Genomic DNA, 17,311 nt, shown 5'->3' on the forward strand with positions numbered 1-17,311 from the left:
GACCGTTGCTCAGCAAAGTGAGGGCTGCTTGTTTCAAAAGTATCTAAGTTTCTGACCCTTATATCCCGTATTGTAAGAGTGTCTATCAATCTTTTTCCGCTTCTTGGGGGGGAGGGGGAAATACTTGCATTTTGTTCATATCATATGGGTTTTTGTGGGGCTACCTTCCAAATCTGTTTTGGTCCATTTTATGGTACCAAAAGCCTACATGGACTGGCATTGCCTGGATATCCTTTCTTTTAGTTATCTTTTTTCCATTCAGATTTAAATTCAGGATGTCAAGAAACTCCCTTGACATATTCAGCCCCAACCTTCATGTCGACAGCTTCATGTTCAATGCATCTTGCCTTAAGGATACCAAAGTATTTGTTGGTATGCCTTTAATCCATTGGTTCAAAGTGACCACTGAAATCAATAACAAAACTTCATTATTAACACTCCCCCCCCCAAAAAAAACTCGTGGTTGGTGCTTTGATGTGTGTGCAATTGACATTTTGATATCATTGCATAGTAATTTCATGAGATGGAGGAGCTGTTTAATGTAGTTTTTTTTGGGGGGGAACATACTAGGAAGCTAGGAGGCACAGTGGGTAGAGTGCAGGGCCTCAAGTCAGGCAGACTCATCTTCACAAGTTCAAATCCAGCTTCAGATGCTGACTAGCTGTGTGACCCTGGATGAGTCATTTCACCCTGTTTGCCTCAGTTTCCTCATCTGTAAAATGAGCCACACAAAGATTGGCAAGCCACTGCAGTATCTCTGCTAAGAAAACCCCAAATGGCGTCACTGAGAGTCGGACATGACTGAACAACAGCAATGTAATCCGATGTCACACATGCCCATCCAATGTTAGTAAATTGTTTTGGCTCCAATCCCTCTTTAATTTAGAAGCCACAGATAGACAGGAGTGGTGATTCAACGCTACTGGGGACTCCTTGGTTAGGAAACTCCCTCTACCACTTCAGATTGGCACCTTTTCTGCAAATTAAAATCCTAGAGAGTTGCCTAGATCATTGAGAGGTTAGGTGACTTGCCCAGGGTCACACAGCCAGAATGTATCAGAAGTGGAAGCCAGGAGAGACTTTAATGGAATTAAGCTGAGCCAAACCATACGTCCAGATCAGAAGTACTGATGGGGCTTATGGACTGGATCCTTAGGGCTCTTGTGGGATCTTAACAGCTGACACCCAATCAATCTCAGGGCACAGAGAACCTTGGCCATCTGGGATCGTGACTAGCAACTACTTACTTTGCTCTTTCCAACCCCGTCCTCCAGCCCAGTGGGTAGGGTTTGGGGAGAGGTTCTTATTATCTGTTGTTATTTTAGACCAGACGGGTGGTTCATTGGTATAGAGATCTGTCACAGAAGAAACTCGGTCCCACAATGCAGGTCTGCACCTGCGTGGTAATGATGTGGTCGTAGAGAGTTGCTTGGGGGCACAGAGAGGAATCCACGAACTCTTCCTTAGTGATCTTAACTCTCCATTTCTCCAGTCTCTAAGGCTGTATCTGGGCGGGGGGTGAGGTGGGGAAGATCCTGCGTTAGATCTCCACCTAGTGGCTAACTCAGATTTTGCAGCCTGAGGTCATTCAAATCCCTTGGAATTTTTATGTGTATGTTTGGCTACTGCAAGTGCTTTGAGGTCTGTGTCACCAGGGATATTTACTAGCAAGACCGCACTTTTAACAGTCTCTGTGCAGATGACTCTCAAATCTCTATCTGAGATCCCCCTTCTGAGATGCAGTCAGTCTTATATTACCAACTGCCTATTTTAAAAATGGCATTTTAAAATTTATTTTTTACATTTATTTTTATTGCCCGTTGACCTCTCCAATGTGATAACCTTTGGCATTTCAAACTCCCACCTGTCCAAATCAGAACTCAGTTTCCTTACCAAACTCATCCCTCCTCCCAACTTTCCCTTGGGGTCATCTTCAAGACTTCTCTGTCCAGCACTATCCGTGTTTGATCAGTTGCCTGGTCCCGACAGTCCCACCTTTACCACATCTCCTTCATCTCTTCATTTCTCTAGACTCAGATGGATGCCAGCCGGAATGTGCCAGAGAAGCTCAGAATTGTTAGATTTTCAGTGTAAGCATTTAGACCTCAGAAATCCATAAATGCTGCAAGTCAGGGCTCGATTTTAGGAAAGTGATGTAGACAATGTTAATATATGCAGATCGAACTTAAAAGCACGTCATGTTTACAACCCCCAGATGGCTGTTAAACATTTACCCTTGGTATCACTCTAGTTCATTCCTCATCCTCCTTCTCCTAGACTATTGTGATGGTTTTATCATTGACTTCCCCAGCTCCAGTTTTTCTCCTTGTCAGTCTATGCTCCACACAGCTGCTAAAATAATCTTGTTACAGCCCAGGTCTGTCTGACTCTCCCTGTTCAAAGACCAAGATGCCACCGTGGATAGAACGCCGGATTTGGAGTGACGAAGACCCGAGTTCAGATCTGGTCTCAGACGCCAGCTGTGTGGCCCTAAGCAAAACACTTACCTTCTTTACCTCAGATTTCTCATCATTAAAAACGGGGATAATGACAGCGCCTTCCTCCCAGGGTTGTGATGAGGATCGGATGAGATAATAGGGCTTCAGTCTGGACTCATTCCATCAGTTCTCTCTTGAGGTGTCTAGCAGTTTTCATTGTGAGTCCTTTGGAATTGTCTTGGATCACTGTATGGATCAGAACACAGATGATCATCGTACAGTTACTGTATACAAGGTTCTCCTGGTTCTGCTTGCTTCACTTTACATCAGTTCATATAAGTCTTCCCAGGTTTTTTCTGCTCGTCATTTCTTCCAGCACAATTGTGACCATGGGTTTTTTTTTTTTTATGATTGTATTGGTATCATCAAAGCTTAGGACAGCACATAGTCAGTACTCAATAAATCCTTCCTTCCACTGCCCCAGAAAGGAGAAGAGACTTACCCAAGGTCACACAGCTAGTAAGTAGCAGAGTGAAATTTGAATCTATGTCCTTGGATTTCAAATCCAGTGTTGTTAACAGATTAGGATAATTGGACGTACTATCCTGCCCCCAAAAATCAGTGCTCAAGACCACAGATGAAACCAGGCAATCATAAAGGGTTTCTGTTTCTCCCTAGAAACTAAGGAATTTCCTCATTAGGGTCTTCCTCCTGGGTCAGCAATTCCCGAATGAAGTTAAGAAATGTCATGATCCTAAAATCAGGGCTCTTTATATTGGCCTTGACTAATAGCCACTAACGCTTCCAATTCCAGGATCCCTACCCCCTCCGCAACTATCTCTTTCCCTGACTGGGCTTCTGAGGTTGTGATGAAACAACTAACTTCAAAAGAGGGGTCTTTGACTCTCCCACCTGCAGTGGTCTTCCCTTCTCTTTACACAAAGATGTAGAAAAAGGGTTACCAACCCCTCCTTCCCTCCTATGTTGGCAATGGTTCCCATTCCTGTAGCCCAGAGGCAGGCTGGCTAAACCAGGCTCCTTTTACTCTGAAGAGGAGACAGGGACAAGGCAGATAGAGACAGCTAGTGACCAAGGAATAGATCCCAGCACAGCCCAACACCAGAGAGATTCTACCAAGCCTGGTGTTCTTCCTTCTCTGGCCTATTGATGATTGGAATATCCAATGTTGACAGGGATTTGCTCCCCCTAACATCCAGCTGCCTTTTTCTACCTTAGAGTAAATCCCCCCAGTCCCCGACTTCTGGGGGTCATCTTTGGGTTGGGTTGGATGTTTGAGGATTGTAAGAGGATTGCCTCTTAGTCAATAAACCTCATAGTTCAATTGAGTATGAGACTTTGTCTTTTTCGCCCTTGCAATGCTTAACCTGACCCAAGGGTTACTCTCTGAGCTGTGTTAATCTAAGGTTTATTTCTCCATATTTTGCAGACAAGGAAACCAAAAGTCAGAGATGACCCGGGCTCCCCTAGCTAGTAACGGGGCAATGCCAGGATTTGAACCTTTACCTCTTCCTCGGAAAATCCCTAGTTTTCTTCAAGGACCAGTTCAAACATCTCCTTCTATATGTCTTTGCTAATGCCCCCCTCCCCCAGCTGCTAGTGCTTCCCCCCAACATTATCTTGCATCTATATATATAGCTACATATGTATAGATTGTCACCTCTTGCTAGAGAGTGAGCTCCTCAAAGAAGGAAGAGAACAGGCATTTAAAAATACCTACTATGTGCCAGACATGGGACTAAGTGCTTTACAATGATCTCATTAATTCTCACAACAGTCCTGGGAGGTGGTCCCCATTGGGAAACTGAGACAGAGAGCAGTTAAGGGACAAGCCCAGGATCACGCAGCTGGTAAGTGTCTGAGGCTGTATTTGAACTCGGCTCCAGCCCAGTGCTCTATTCACCAAGGACACACGGCTGCCTAAAAGAGCGACTATTTCGTTCACTTTCGTCAGCACGGCGGCTGGTATGTAGCTGGTACCTGATGCTTGTTGACTGGTGTCATGTCCCTTCCCCTTCCTTTTGTCTAACCCTCCCTCCCTCCCTCCACACCATCTTCCCCCAGGTTAACAGGCCTTCACAGAGGGAAAGAGGAGCTGATGCACAGGAGCCACGTGGCCAATTTATTCAGGTCAGTCACTGCTGCCTTGCTAGCCCCAATACCCAGAGGTGGGAAGTATGGAGGCAGAGCTGCAGCCTAGATCCGGCAGCCCGAAGTCTCTTTGGTTGTGTACCAGAGTCCACGTCCAGCGGTCCACATTCAGACCTATCCAGGGAGCAATGGTTCGGGTTGAATGGAGAAGGAATCCTTGGTGCTAGGGCGGCTGCCCCAGAGCGTGGCTAGGAAAGGAGGGCAGCTCAGGGCTACCTGAAGGGGCTGGCAGGAAGGCTGGCTGGCAGGGCACACAGCTTTCACACAGAATTCGGCCTCCTTGGACTGGCCCTCTCTCCTGGCACTCCGGAAGGGCCTGGTGACATCATAAAGGAGCCCACAGCCCGACAGGCTGAGCAGGGCTCCGTCATTCTTCCGAGGCCGAAGGCGTCTGGTTGGTGGGGACAGGGGCGGTGTGGTGGGCAGCAGCTCATAAGGAGTAGCAGAGGGTTCCTTCAGATCGAGCAGCACAAACACCTTGGTCAGGCGCTCTCCAGTCCGGCAGTCCCGACGTCGCTGCAGCCAGCAGTACCTCTGCTCCTCTTCTACGGTGGGGGGCGACATAAAGGGGACTCAGTGACTCCCTCAAATGTGCTGACCTCCCCTCTTCCTTACCCCAGCCACTCAGTTTCAAAGACTCAGGACTGGAAGAGACCTTAGGAAGGGGTCAACCCCCTCATTGTACAGATAAGAACACAGGCGCAGCCCAGAGGAAGAGAACCAGGATTTGAGTCCCAGGTCCTGACACCAATCTAATAGAATTAATCCTTAGTCCTGGCTTTGGTCCTCACTTTCCATGTAATTCAAAGTGCTTCAAGCCACACTTTTCTCCTTCTGTTCTGGGGATTATCCTAATATTCCTTTCCCTTTTTTAACCCCCGAGGCTCAGACCTCCATTTACACCCTTCTCTGGGTCCTGAACTTCTCTGACAGGCTGGTGAAGCCTGGGAACTCCTCAGAATCTTTCAATGCATATGAAATAGAGGATCACAAAGGAAGCCAATTATATATATTTTTAAACCCATAAAACACAGCTTAAGAGAGCCCAATGACATTATCACCCCCCATTTTATCTGCAAAATGAAGAAACTGGACTGCATGGTCCCTTGGGTCCAGGCCCTGGGTTCAAATTTAAGGTCTATGACATCGGGCAAATAGCAAGGTCTTTAGACTTGCGTAAGATGGGCTAATGACCTGGAAGGCTTTCTAGCTCAGGACCTGGGTTCTGCTCTAGGCTGGTACTTATGCATTAGGGCTAGTCCAGAGCCTCACTACCCTTCTCCCAGCTCTCCTCCAGTCATCTCTGGTGCACATTCTTGCCGTCGTAAGGTCTCCTTTGCTCCCTAGGCAGCAGTAACCCAGGATCATGAATGGTCTGGCGTGCTGCCCCCCAGCCTACGGACTGGCTGCCCTAGATGGTGCCAGGCTGTTGGCACCGCCCCTTCTCTCCCGGGCCCCGCCTTACCTGCACGGGCTTCGTTAAAGAGCACGGAGACGACACCAGCTCCCAATCTGGGCAGGACCTGCGTAGCACAACGCACCATGCAGGGACTGACCTTGGGCAGTGGGGGCTGCGCCTTTCCCTCCTCCGGAGGCAGGAAGGGACTGCTGGCCCCCAGACATGGTATCCCTTGGATTCCAGTGGGTAGCACCAACACTAACAGCAGCCACAAGCTATCTTTGGCCATGGCAAGCGCACAGGCTGCTTAAGGGAGCCCAAGCTTCGGGGGCATGGGAGGAGGCTTAATTTAACCTAGAAAAGGAAACCCGTGAGGCCATTACTAGCGGAACGTTGGGGCCAGCAAGGGGAGGTAGTGCTTTAACTTCCAAAGCTCAGGCAGCCAGTGCCCAGCCAAGCGTCCTTCCACAAGACCTCAGAGGACCCCCAGTCACCACGCCCCAAGACTCCTCCCCTGGCCCCAGCCCTGCCAGCTCCACAATGTAGCAAGCATTGGCCTGGCCTGAAGTACTGTTGGATAATGACAGATTTCTTGGAGCAAACCACCTCAATGATACAGTGTAGGTATTCCATGGACAAATAAATGTGTACTTATAGACTGGGACCAAGAGTGGCACTTAGCCGGGACACATGACCCAAGGCCCCTTAAAGTTGCCAGCACTGGGGCTGCTGAATTCCTTGCTCAAGCTGAAAGATACTGTACACTCCCACCTGCCCCACCCCCAGGTGACCAAAAAGAACTGATGGAACAAACTCAGGAAAAATAAATAAAACTTTATTATCAAAAAACAAGGTAATGTCCAGTCTTCTTTTTACAAACTGATTCAATGCTACACACATGCAGGCTGTTCTGAGACTACAGTCAACGATCTCCTCAGGTAACAGTTCCTTCTAAGAGAAAGAAAAGGTGGTTATTTTTGAGGGTACTCTCCAAACGGGACACAACCCCAAATCAAAAGGTCCCTCAGACAGTTCTCTCTGGAACAGTGTCTCCTCCTACCTCCCAGCCAGCCCCAGTGGGTTCAACCTTTTCAGGTTCTGGGGCAAGGTCAAGGAGTAAGACAGGTGATGTCTTCTTCATTGGGATCCTCATTGATCACTCCCCAGATCCCATGCCATTTAAATACCCTTCAGTCATCATGATCAGACTGGGGCAGCATTGAGATCATCCAGCATTAAGGATCCCTTCTATCTTTATCCTCCCAAACTCACCTAAGGCTTCTTTGCCACGACAGCACCAGAGCCAGCCTGTGGAAGAACAATTAGGGTGAAAAACCTGCCCAAGGCCCTGTCTTTAGAGGTCTAAAGACATGCCAGGTCCCAGGGGACTGCTCACCACTCAGAACAACCTATCAGTCACTGGAATCAGACTGGGGCGGTATTCATCTCATCACTGGTGGGAGCAGGCCCCAGGGGCAAGAGAGGAAGATAGTACTGAAGCTGTGGGCCTAGAGGCTTTGTAATGGGGGCTCACCTGCAGCTATGGATTAGAAGTCCCTGCAGACAGCACTGTCCTGCTGCCCCATGTCTGGGGACCGGAGCCTGCAACTTTGAAAAAAGCCTAGTGTTAGTTTGCTCCTGTCCCTCCCCAAGGCCAAGTGCTGTCGCAGAGACACTTTCCTGGTCAGATATGAACATCTCAACAGGGGGGTTCAGACGAACGAGATTCTATGGATGCATCATGTCAGGAGGCCTAGCAAAAAACTCCATTACCCAAAGACACCTCCCCTCTTAATGGGCCCAACCAAGTACTTACATAGCAGTGAATGGCCTCACAACCTGCTCTAGGCAGTCTTCTTCAGGCAGCTCTTAAAAGGACCTATGGAAAGAACGGGTTGGTCGGATTCCTGCCCCTGTCCGTAGGACTGAATTTCCCCTGGGTACAGTTTCTCAGATGTTCAAGCTTTTTCATTTTACATAAATCATAGTGAGCTAGTTAGACTCATCACTGAAACTGCACCCCGAGATGATCCCCCAAAGCCAAAACGAGTTACACAGAAACGCCAGGGGTTAAATAATCAACTAACCTGTTCCTGGGAAGGGCCAGTTGATGGAAAACAGCCTAAAACAGAAATATTGGCAGATTAACCAAGCTACCTCCTGGCCATCCATGGGCCTCTGGAGAACCCTGTGTACCTCAGACAGTTCTTCTGAACAAGCCATCCTCCTGTCCCCCAGCTAGCCCCAGTGGGTTCACCATTGCTGGCTCTGGGGCCAGGACTGGGGTTAAGACGTGTGTTTGCTTTCTTCAGTGGTACCGGGGGATCCCAAAGCCAATGAGCCACAAAGAATGCTTACCATGGTCTTCTCAGTCTGGCACAGCACTTTTCAGCATTCCCCTGACAGATGAAACATTTGCAGGTTAGGAAATGCCTTAAATAAGGCTGAAAAGAGAACTGTGCACCCCCTATGGCCGATCAGGGCTTTGGTGACTCAAAAATGCCATAAGACACATGTCGTCCATTAGATAATGGGCTCACACCCACATCATCAATTCAAACCATGGGCTCACAAGCATGTAAGAAAATGAGAGTATGAAGGAGAACTTACTTATGAAGGAGAAATGTGAAGGTAGCAGGATCAAGGTGATCTGGGGGAGAAGGAGGGAAATGGGTGGGTCAGAGGGACCAAGGCTGATGCAGAAGGTGCTCAACAACAGGAGCTGCCATCAGAACTCTAACATGCTACAAGAACGTTGGGTCCTCACAGAGCAAAATCAGGAGGGTGAGATTCAAATCATCTGACAGGGCTGAGTGAGCGAGGAGGCTCCTTCCCCCATGGCTTCCCAGAAACCTCTGGGAACAGCAAGGTTTGCCTTTACTCTTGTTTCTGAGGAAGCCACAGAGGACTCCCTATTCCAACCACATTCTCACAATTACCTGTAGCACGTTCAGGTCCCGTCCATTGAGGAAAGGAAGCCTAGAAAAACAGGAATAAAATGTTTTATTTCTTGGTACAACGTGCTTCGTTAACTTCTGACAAAGAGGCCTGCCCACTTCTCAGAAGCAAACACTGACATCAAAGGCATTCAGGCATATGCTTGTCACTGAACGTTCATCACACGGCGGGGATGTACCAAGGTCGGCCCCACACGTGCGCAGAGAACACTCACCCGGAGCCCCCGCCATCGGGCAAGGTGAAGGGCTGTCGAGGGTTTGCAGCATCAGCCCCTGGTTGAGCCTCATCACCAGGACGGTCTACCACCTGAAAAGCAGAGCCAGGCTGGGACACAAGGGCCTCTCCCCACCCCGGGGTCAGGGGCAGCCCTAGGAGCCACCCGCAGCGCAGGGACAAGGGGCGCACAGCGGCCGCCGGCCGGGTCGAGGCTACTCAGGACGTGAGAGCTTTCTCCACTGACCATCAGAAAGAGAGAATTCCATGTCCAGATCATCCTCGTAGCTCGCCCGCAGGCGCTGCGCCCACATGGCAGGGGAGCCCGGCACCACCGCCCCACCCCCCACTCACCGAGGCTTCTGGTGAAGGACGCCGCTCCCGGCCACGGGCGGCCCTGTAGGGAGGAAGGGAGGGTTAGGGGGGCTCTGCACCCCCCGAGGGGCCGGGGCGCCGGGGGCGCGGCCCCTCCTCAGAAGGCTTGCTCGTCCTCATGGAGATCAGCACAGGTCTGTGAAAGGTTTCATCACGGAGGGGCCGCCCCGCCTCCCCCACCCGGCGTCGCTAGAAAAGATGCGCCTCGAGGGCAGGCCCTAATTTCCTGCTCGGCGCCGGGCACGGGCCCCGGCACACGGGGCGCGCCGAACGACTACCGGCGGTTTGCCGCCGGGCACCTCCCTCCCTGGGGCCCCGGGGTGCGCGCATGCGCGCCGGGACCCCGGAGGGGGAGGTGCTGCCGCAGCCCCAGGGCCCCCAGCCCCAAGGGGGCCGCCGGCTTGGGCGAGAAAGTCGCTAGGAAGCGGGAACCCAAGGGGGTGCCGAACAAAAACAGTCTAAAAATCGGCTCTCCCTCCCCTCCCCACCCACCCAGAAACCAGAACGAGCGCACTCACCGCCGGCGACAAAAGAGGACGAACGAGTCGCGGCGAGAGGCTTAAATATGGGCTCGCAAAGGCTCATGGGATGTTGGAGGCGAGGGAGCTGAGTGGGAAGGAGAAGCGCATGCGCACCGGAGCCCTCGGGGACCACCGGAGAGAACAAAGGAAAGGATGGCGGGAAGACACCTACGCGGCGGCGCATGCGCACGTGCACGCGCTTGCGCGCAGGTCGGCCGTTGGACCCGGCGTGCCCGCTTGACATGTGCAAGAGGTCTCGGCAGTGGTCGGTACTTGAGGTGGACTGCAGCCATGGATCGCCGACCTCCCTCCCCCCGGCTCAAGTTCGTCCTCCCTCGGCCGCGGGCGGTCGTGCGCTTCCTGGGCCTCAGGGACCGGGACTCCAGCGCCCGTGGCTCAGGTACTTGTTCCGGCGGGGGGCGCGAGCCAGCCCTCTGGTCCCGGAGAGAGTTTGGGCTCCCGACGCGGAGCCGGGGTTCGAGCCGGTCCGCCCCATCCACCAAGCACTTGGGCCGCAGCGCCTCGGCCCTGGCCCTCCTCTCCCCGACACACAGTCTCCATCCTCCGGGCCTTTGCCCAAGCCGTGCCCCCAGGTCGGCCATCCTCTCATTGCAATCTCACTTCACAAGCGTCCGTAAGGGGCACTCTGCCCTCGAGGAGCTTACGTTCTGGGGAAGTAATTGCACAAATAGGTGGAGGGAGCATCCGCACCGACCTGCTCGCCCTCCCCCACCCTCTCAGGTCACCGCACAGGCGGCCCTCCTCCTGGCCAAGGCCACCTGCCCGGGTAACCCCGGCCGTCCTGTCTGCTCCAGCACGTGGTCTCCCTTTTGCCTCCCCCTGCACCCCCTCCCCCCACCTCGCAGCCCCTTCGGGAACTTCGGGCTGCCCGCCAGCGTGCCCACGTGTGTGCCATCCTCCCCGAGACCCTCCAAGCCCCTCCCTTCGGTGGCCGAATCTAAGCTCCCTGTCCGCCCGCAGCACCGTCATCGGGGCACCGAAAAACTGCCTCTGCCTCGGTCCCTGTCTCCTCCTTATCTCTCCATTTCTGTCTCTGTCCTCTGTCTCTCTCTTCTGTATCTCCTCTCCCTGTCTCTCTCCTCTGTCTCTGTCTCTCTTCTGTATCTCCTCTCCCTGTCTCTCTCCTCCTTATCTCTCCATTTCTGTCTCTCCCTCCTCTGTCTCTCTCTTCTGTATCTTCCCCACTCTGTCTGTCTTTCTGTCCCTGTCTCTGTCCTCTGTCTCCTGGCCTCTCTGTTTGTCTCTCTCTTCTGTATCTCCTCTCCCTGTCTCTCTCCTCTGTCTCTGTCTCTCTCTTCTGTATCTTCCCTACTTTGTCTGTCTTTCTGTCCCTGTCTCTCTCCTCTATCTCCTGGCCTCTCTGTCTCTATCTTCTCTCCCTGTCTCTCTCCTCCTTATCTCTCTATTTCTGTCTCTCCCTCCTCTGTCTCTCTCTTCTCTATCTCCTCTCCCTGTCTCTCTCTTTCTTATCTCTCCATTTCTGTCTCTCCCTCCTCTGTCTCTCTCTTCTGTATCTTCCCCACTCTGTCTGTCTTTCTGTCCCTGTCTCTGTCCTCTGTCTCCTGGCCTCTCTGTTTGTCTCTCTCTTCTGTATCTCCTCTCCCTGTCTCTCTCCTCTTTATCTCTGCATTTCTGTCTCTCCACTGTCTCTCTCTTGTGATCTCCTAATTGTCAAATCAAATGAATGGCCCTTTCTCATCTTTGTTGCCTTCTCTACAGCTTTGGACACTGGTTAATCATGTTCTCCCGGATACTCTTTTCTCTCCCTGATTTTGTGACACCGCCCTCTCCCCTTTCTCCTCTATCTGTATCTGACCTCCCCCCAGTCTCCTTTGCTGAGCCCCCTTCTCTCCCTCTTTTCCCTTTCACTTGGTCGGCTGCATCAGTCTCAGGGCTTCACTTGTCATCTCTCTGCTGGTGAATTTTCCAGTCTCATCCAGCCCTTACCTTTTTCCCAGCCTTCAATCTCGTGTTCCCAGCTGTGTGTTGGACCTCCTCAGCAGGACATCTGGGAGCCTTCTTAAGCTCAGCCAGGGTGTCCAAAACTGACCCGCAATCTTTTCCACCAAACTGTCTGTCTTGATGAACTTCTGCATTACTGCCAAGGGCGTTGCCATCTTCCTGGGCTCTTGGCTATCTTCCACCCCCCACTTTCAAGTCCTGTAAATTCCACCTTTGCAGCAAGTCTCCTCTGGACCCTCCTCCCCTCACACCTGGACTATTGAAATAGCCTGGGTTTGGACTCCCTGCCTCAGGCCGCTTTCCACTGCAGGCATTGAGGTGGTGCAGCTGGTACCTGGAGTCAGGAGGACTTGAGTTCAAATGTGGCCTCAGACCTTTGAGGGTTACTAGCTTTGTGACTGTGGCCAAGTCACTTAACCCTGATGGCCTCACCCAAAAATAATAACAGTGATCTTCCTAAAACCTAGGTATGATCATGTCACCCCTCTACTCAATAAATTCCACTAGCTTCCAGCTGCCTCCAGGATCAAATAGCAAAACCTCTGTTTGGCTTTTAAGGCCGTTGGTAGCCTGGCCCCTTGTTACCTTTCCATTCTGCTATCTGTGCTATGACTCAACGCCACTGTCCTCCTGACTCCAAGGTCCTCTTGGAATGCTCTCCTTCGGGCTTCCTGCAAGTCCGGTCTTCTCCAGCAAACCTTTAACTCCTCTTCCTTCGGAGACGGCAGCGGCCGATCCAGTCTATGTGACTCTTCTGCATGTTTGTGTGACACTTCTCCCATTAGACTGGGAAAGAACAGCAACTGTCCCTCACCTTTCTTTGTGTCTCTAGCACTTAGAGCAACACCTGGCACATAATAGGTGCTTAACAAATTGATGATTTGAATTGACTTCATCTCTCAGATGTGATTTAGAAGGTAACAAATACTAGAACTCTTCTCCCTCTCTTCTAAACCCTCTGCAGTCTGGCTTCCAGCCTCATTACTGAACTGTCGTTTTTCCACATCGGTTCCCAATGGTCTATGGCATTTACAAAGGTAAGAGAGGCCTAATTTCTGGGTGATTTAATATTTTTATCAATAATACCAGTGTTTGAATAAAAGCATGGTCTTTTTGACATTTCTTTCTTAGACCAAAGATAATCATGTTGCTGGGCTCTGCCCATTACTCCCTACCCCCCATCAACTTTGATTAGTTAACAGTTAATGAGAGGATGAATAGCACAATTCTAATGAACTTTGTGTTAATTTACTTCTAATTTACCCCGAGCCTTGAGCAATCTGTTCAAAGAATTTATCCCCACCCAAGCCTGAGTACAGTACAATGACTTCCCCACATGGTGGTGGGGTCTGAACAAGATTGTTAAGAGAGTTAGTTCAATCTCATTATGACTAATGTCTTTCAAGAGACTTTTTTGAAATCAAGACTTTAGAAAAAGGGGGAACTCTGCATCTCCCCAAATCATTTCTCCCAGATCTCATTCCCAAATTGAAAGGCGTTTTTCCAGTTCTCAAGCTTTTGGACCTTCAAGGTGCTCTGCAGCCTTGGGCGCTCACCGTCTGTCCCACTGTTCTCCAGGACCACTGTCTTTCACCACACTTGGGGGTCCTGGGCCTCCTCTGTGGGCTTCTCCTTAGCATCATTTGTTGGCTCTTCAGCCAGCTCATGCCTGCTCCCCACAGGGCCTTTTCTCTTCTCATTTGATGTTCTTCCTATCGCCAATAGCTCTGATGTGTTCAGATGACTGCCACATTGATGTTTCCAGCTCTCATTTCTCTCTGAAACGTGACTCCTTCATTGTCATCTCCACCTTACCATATCCCAAACTGAGTTTGTTCTCTTTCCTCAGTGCCCTCCTCTTGCCCCAAGTTCCCTAGTACCTAGAGGGCACCGGCATCTGCTCAGTTATCTATGTTCCAATCTCTGTGTCATCCACTCCCACAAAGCCTTGTTTTTTTACCTTTGCAACCTTTCTTATATATATCCCCTTCTCTCCTCATATAGCTGCCACCCTAGCGCAGGCCCTGGTCACCTCTCAGCTGGACTGTTTAGCCCGTCTTGAGTCTCCTTGCCTCGTGTTTCTCCCCACTCCCATCCATCCTTCAATCAAAAGTGATTGTCTTAAAGCACAGGTCAGACCATGTCTCCTCCCCTACTCAGTAAACTCCAGTGGCTCCCTCTTGCCTCCAAGATCAAACATAAAGCTTTCTTCTTGGTGTTTAGAGCCCCTGACATTGGTTTTGTCCTTTCCTACCTTTCTGTGTCCCTCTGTGTCCTCTTTGATAGGACTGTCACCTCAGCCAAGCTGGCAGGGACCTTCTGGCCATCTGGCCTGTGTCTCTCATTGCACCAAGAAAGGCCCAAAAGCTTGAGGTTAAATGGCTTGCCCGAGGCTATGTGGGAGGATTGGGAAGGAGCTGCCCCCTCACTCCTGCAGTCTGGTGACAAAGGTGCTTCTCCATGGGTGATTTTCCTGCCTCCATTTTGGGGATGGCCCAGGCTAGCCATGCTTCATTCTCCTCCAGCCTCTGAACCTCCAGACTTGACCACCGGCCTGGCGGGTCCCTTCCCTCCCTTTTCCCATTAGAACGTGAGCCCCTAGAGGGTAGCGACTGGCTGTTTGTCTGTATTTGTACCCCCAGCTTGCAGCACAGTGTCAGCACTGAGTAGGCCTTAATATGGGTGTGGCCTGCCTGACTTGGAGAGACCCCAGTGCCTTTTGTTTGGTGAGCAGAGGCAAACGGTCTGCTCCTGGAGGGCAGGGATTGGGCCCCTGCTGCAGGTGCTGTGATTATCCCTACTTTACAGGTGAGAGAAACCCTGGGAGAGTCCGGAGAGTCAGGTGATTGGCCAGCATCCTGGAGCTGAGACAGGGTTTGAACTTAGGTCTCCTGAGTTCAGCTGGTGCTTAGTGGGGTGCCCCACCCCAGCTGTTCTCCTCCCTGTGCCCAAATTGTCAGTGATCTCAGCAGCCCCCATGGGTTTAATATCATCTCTGTGCAGATGAATCCCAGAATTGCTGTTCAGCTCTATTTCTTTGCCGAGTTCAAGGCCTCATCTCCAAACTGCTTAGGCAGCCAGCTGGCGGGTACAGCACTGAGAGCATTAGGCCTGGAGTCAGGAAGGCCCGAGTTTAAATGTGGCCTCAGGTAATCACTGACTGTGTGACCCTGGGCAAGTCACTTAACCTCTGACTGCCTCAGTTATCTTACCTTTAAAATGGGGATAATCATAGCACCTACGTCTCCGGCTTGTTGTGAGGGTCAAATGAAATAATATTTGTAAAACACTTCTCATAGCGCCTGGCATGTAGTAGGCGCTTACTAAGTGCTTATTTCTTCCTTTCTTTACCTAGATGTCCTGTAAGTATCTCACGGTGAATAGGTCCAAACATGAACTCTTTATCTTGCTCTCAAACCTACTCCTCTAACGGACTCCCCTGACAAGGACGCCCCCTGTCATCCTTCGCTTCCCTCTCCCTCTCTCCCCACCCCCGTATCTAAGCAGTTACCAAAACTTCCTGATGCTGCCTGGAGAACACCTGTCCCATCTGTCTCTTCTTGCCTGGGCTGTCACCATCATCTCTGAGACGGTCTCCTTGCCTTTCTCTACTGTTTCCCTCTTCAATGCATCCTCTGTACAACTGCCAACGTGCCAAATTCCAGGTGTCAGGTGTCATTGCGGCATTCCAAGAAGCTTCAGTGCTTCCTGTTGCCCCGAGGATCCAAGCCAAACTCTGGCCTTTGGCACTCAAAGCCTTGACCCAAGCCTAAACTGCTTCCCTGCTCCCCCAAAGGAAATTATTAGTTATTATTAGCTAAAATGTTTTTATTAATTTTTATTTTTAAATTATTTTTATTATTAAAACAACTTTAACAATTCATAATTTTGTTTGCTAAACCATCTCAGGTCCATTCCAATGTTTTGTATTCCATCCTTTAAGTCTAATTTCCAATGTGCTTGTTAGATACTTCTCTAGTCACTGGGGAACTAGTGGTAGCGGGTTGGGCTTTGCTTCAATTCACGACATTTCAACAATACCTCCCATCCTGTATATTAATTCTCATACCACTTTATAAAGTAATCTTCACCCCCACCTCTTCTAGGTAGAGTTGGGGGAGCCTGTCAGCCTTGTTTTATTTTAAAAGTAAATTATTTTTCATTTAAAAGGCATTTTCTTTCTTTCACATTCTCCCCATTGGAAAAAGAAAAAAAAGTAAAAACAAAAGCCTTGTAACAAATATGCTTAGTCTAACAAAACGGATTCCCCCAAATGTCTATCTCATTCTGCATCTTGAGGCCCTCCCCTCTCTCTTAGGAGGTGGGTAGCATGCTTTACCTCCGACCCCCTGAAATTATGGCTGTTCATTGCATCAATCATAGTTCTGAAGTCTTTCAAAGTCGTTTGTCTTCACAGTATTGTTATTGTAATAAATTGTTCTGTTGGTTCGGCTCACTTCACTCTGTCTCACTTTGTATGAGTCTTTTGAGGAGTCTCTAAAACCCTCTTTTCATTTCTTATGGTACAATAGTAATTCCATTTCATTCATATACCAAAATCTGTTCAGCCATTCAGTAATTGCTAGTTACCCCATTAATTTCCAGTTATTTGCCACTACAAAAAGAGCTACTTTAAAAATTATATATATATATGTGTGTGTATATATATATATGTATGTATGTATATGTCATATGTTTATATCTCCCTCTTTATCAGTGTCCTTTCTCCTCTTTGTTTGCTCTTTGGGACAGTGGTATAATTGGGGTAAAGGGAGTGCACAGCATAGTCATTTGGGGCAGAGCTCCAAAATGCTTTCCAGAATGGCTGGACTCTTCTCAGCTCCACCAACAGTGCATGAGTGTACCTAGTTTCCCAGAACCTCCCCAACATTTAGACACAACCATTTTCTTTGTTAACTTTGTCACTGGTAAGTGTGAGATGAAACTTCATTCCAACTACCTTTTCAGGATCTTGGCCCATAATTTTTTTTTAAATACATATACCAAATAAAGCAGCACAGGGTATTCTATCTGTCAAGTATGTGAGATACTCAGTCAATAAACATTTATTAATCACTTACTATTTGTCAGGTCCAAAAAAACAGAAGTTCTCCACCAGCTGGCACTGCACTACACATATCATTGGTTGTAGCAAATGGAGAAATTTGGATTGCTGTGGATAAATTCCCTTACCTTGGCAGTATACTTTCCAGGGAAGCATATATAGATGATGAGGTGGATGCATACATTGCCAG

The 17,311-nt window shown here is 49.7% G+C and overlaps 1 long non-coding RNA gene and 7 other non-coding genes across 8 annotated transcripts; all 8 read right to left on the reverse strand.

Moving 5' to 3' along the window:
* Positions 1–6,820: 6,820 nt before the first annotated feature.
* On the reverse strand, positions 6,821–9,190 carry LOC118853189. Its single transcript, XR_005010669.1, has 9 exons — positions 9,179–9,190; positions 8,946–8,985; positions 8,617–8,656; positions 8,365–8,405; positions 8,094–8,128; positions 7,823–7,885; positions 7,541–7,614; positions 7,279–7,314; positions 6,821–6,957 (listed from the first exon to the last, which is right to left on the reverse strand). It is a non-coding gene; the product is annotated as an uncharacterized LOC118853189 (long non-coding RNA).
* LOC118855641 lies at positions 7,026–7,152 on the reverse strand. Its single transcript, XR_005010803.1, has one exon. It is a non-coding gene; the product is annotated as a small nucleolar RNA SNORD22 (small nucleolar RNA).
* LOC118855640 lies at positions 7,178–7,243 on the reverse strand. The gene has a single exon (XR_005010802.1). It is a non-coding gene; the product is annotated as a small nucleolar RNA SNORD31 (small nucleolar RNA).
* On the reverse strand, positions 7,401–7,467 carry LOC118855639. Its single transcript, XR_005010801.1, has one exon. It is a non-coding gene; the product is annotated as a small nucleolar RNA SNORD31 (small nucleolar RNA).
* On the reverse strand, positions 7,952–8,020 carry LOC118855633. Its single transcript, XR_005010796.1, has one exon. It is a non-coding gene; the product is annotated as a small nucleolar RNA SNORD29 (small nucleolar RNA).
* Positions 8,199–8,323, reverse strand: LOC118855642. The gene has a single exon (XR_005010804.1). It is a non-coding gene; the product is annotated as a small nucleolar RNA SNORD22 (small nucleolar RNA).
* LOC118855636 lies at positions 8,730–8,811 on the reverse strand. The gene has a single exon (XR_005010799.1). It is a non-coding gene; the product is annotated as a small nucleolar RNA SNORD28 (small nucleolar RNA).
* Positions 9,191–9,391: 201 nt separating the features above from the next.
* LOC118855637 lies at positions 9,392–9,465 on the reverse strand. The gene has a single exon (XR_005010800.1). It is a non-coding gene; the product is annotated as a small nucleolar RNA SNORD26 (small nucleolar RNA).
* Between the last annotated feature and the right edge of the window lie 7,846 nt (positions 9,466–17,311).

The sequence above is a fragment of the Trichosurus vulpecula genome, chromosome 6 (genome assembly GCF_011100635.1).
Source record: "Trichosurus vulpecula isolate mTriVul1 chromosome 6, mTriVul1.pri, whole genome shotgun sequence".
Classification (NCBI taxonomy): domain Eukaryota; kingdom Metazoa; phylum Chordata; class Mammalia; order Diprotodontia; family Phalangeridae; genus Trichosurus; species Trichosurus vulpecula.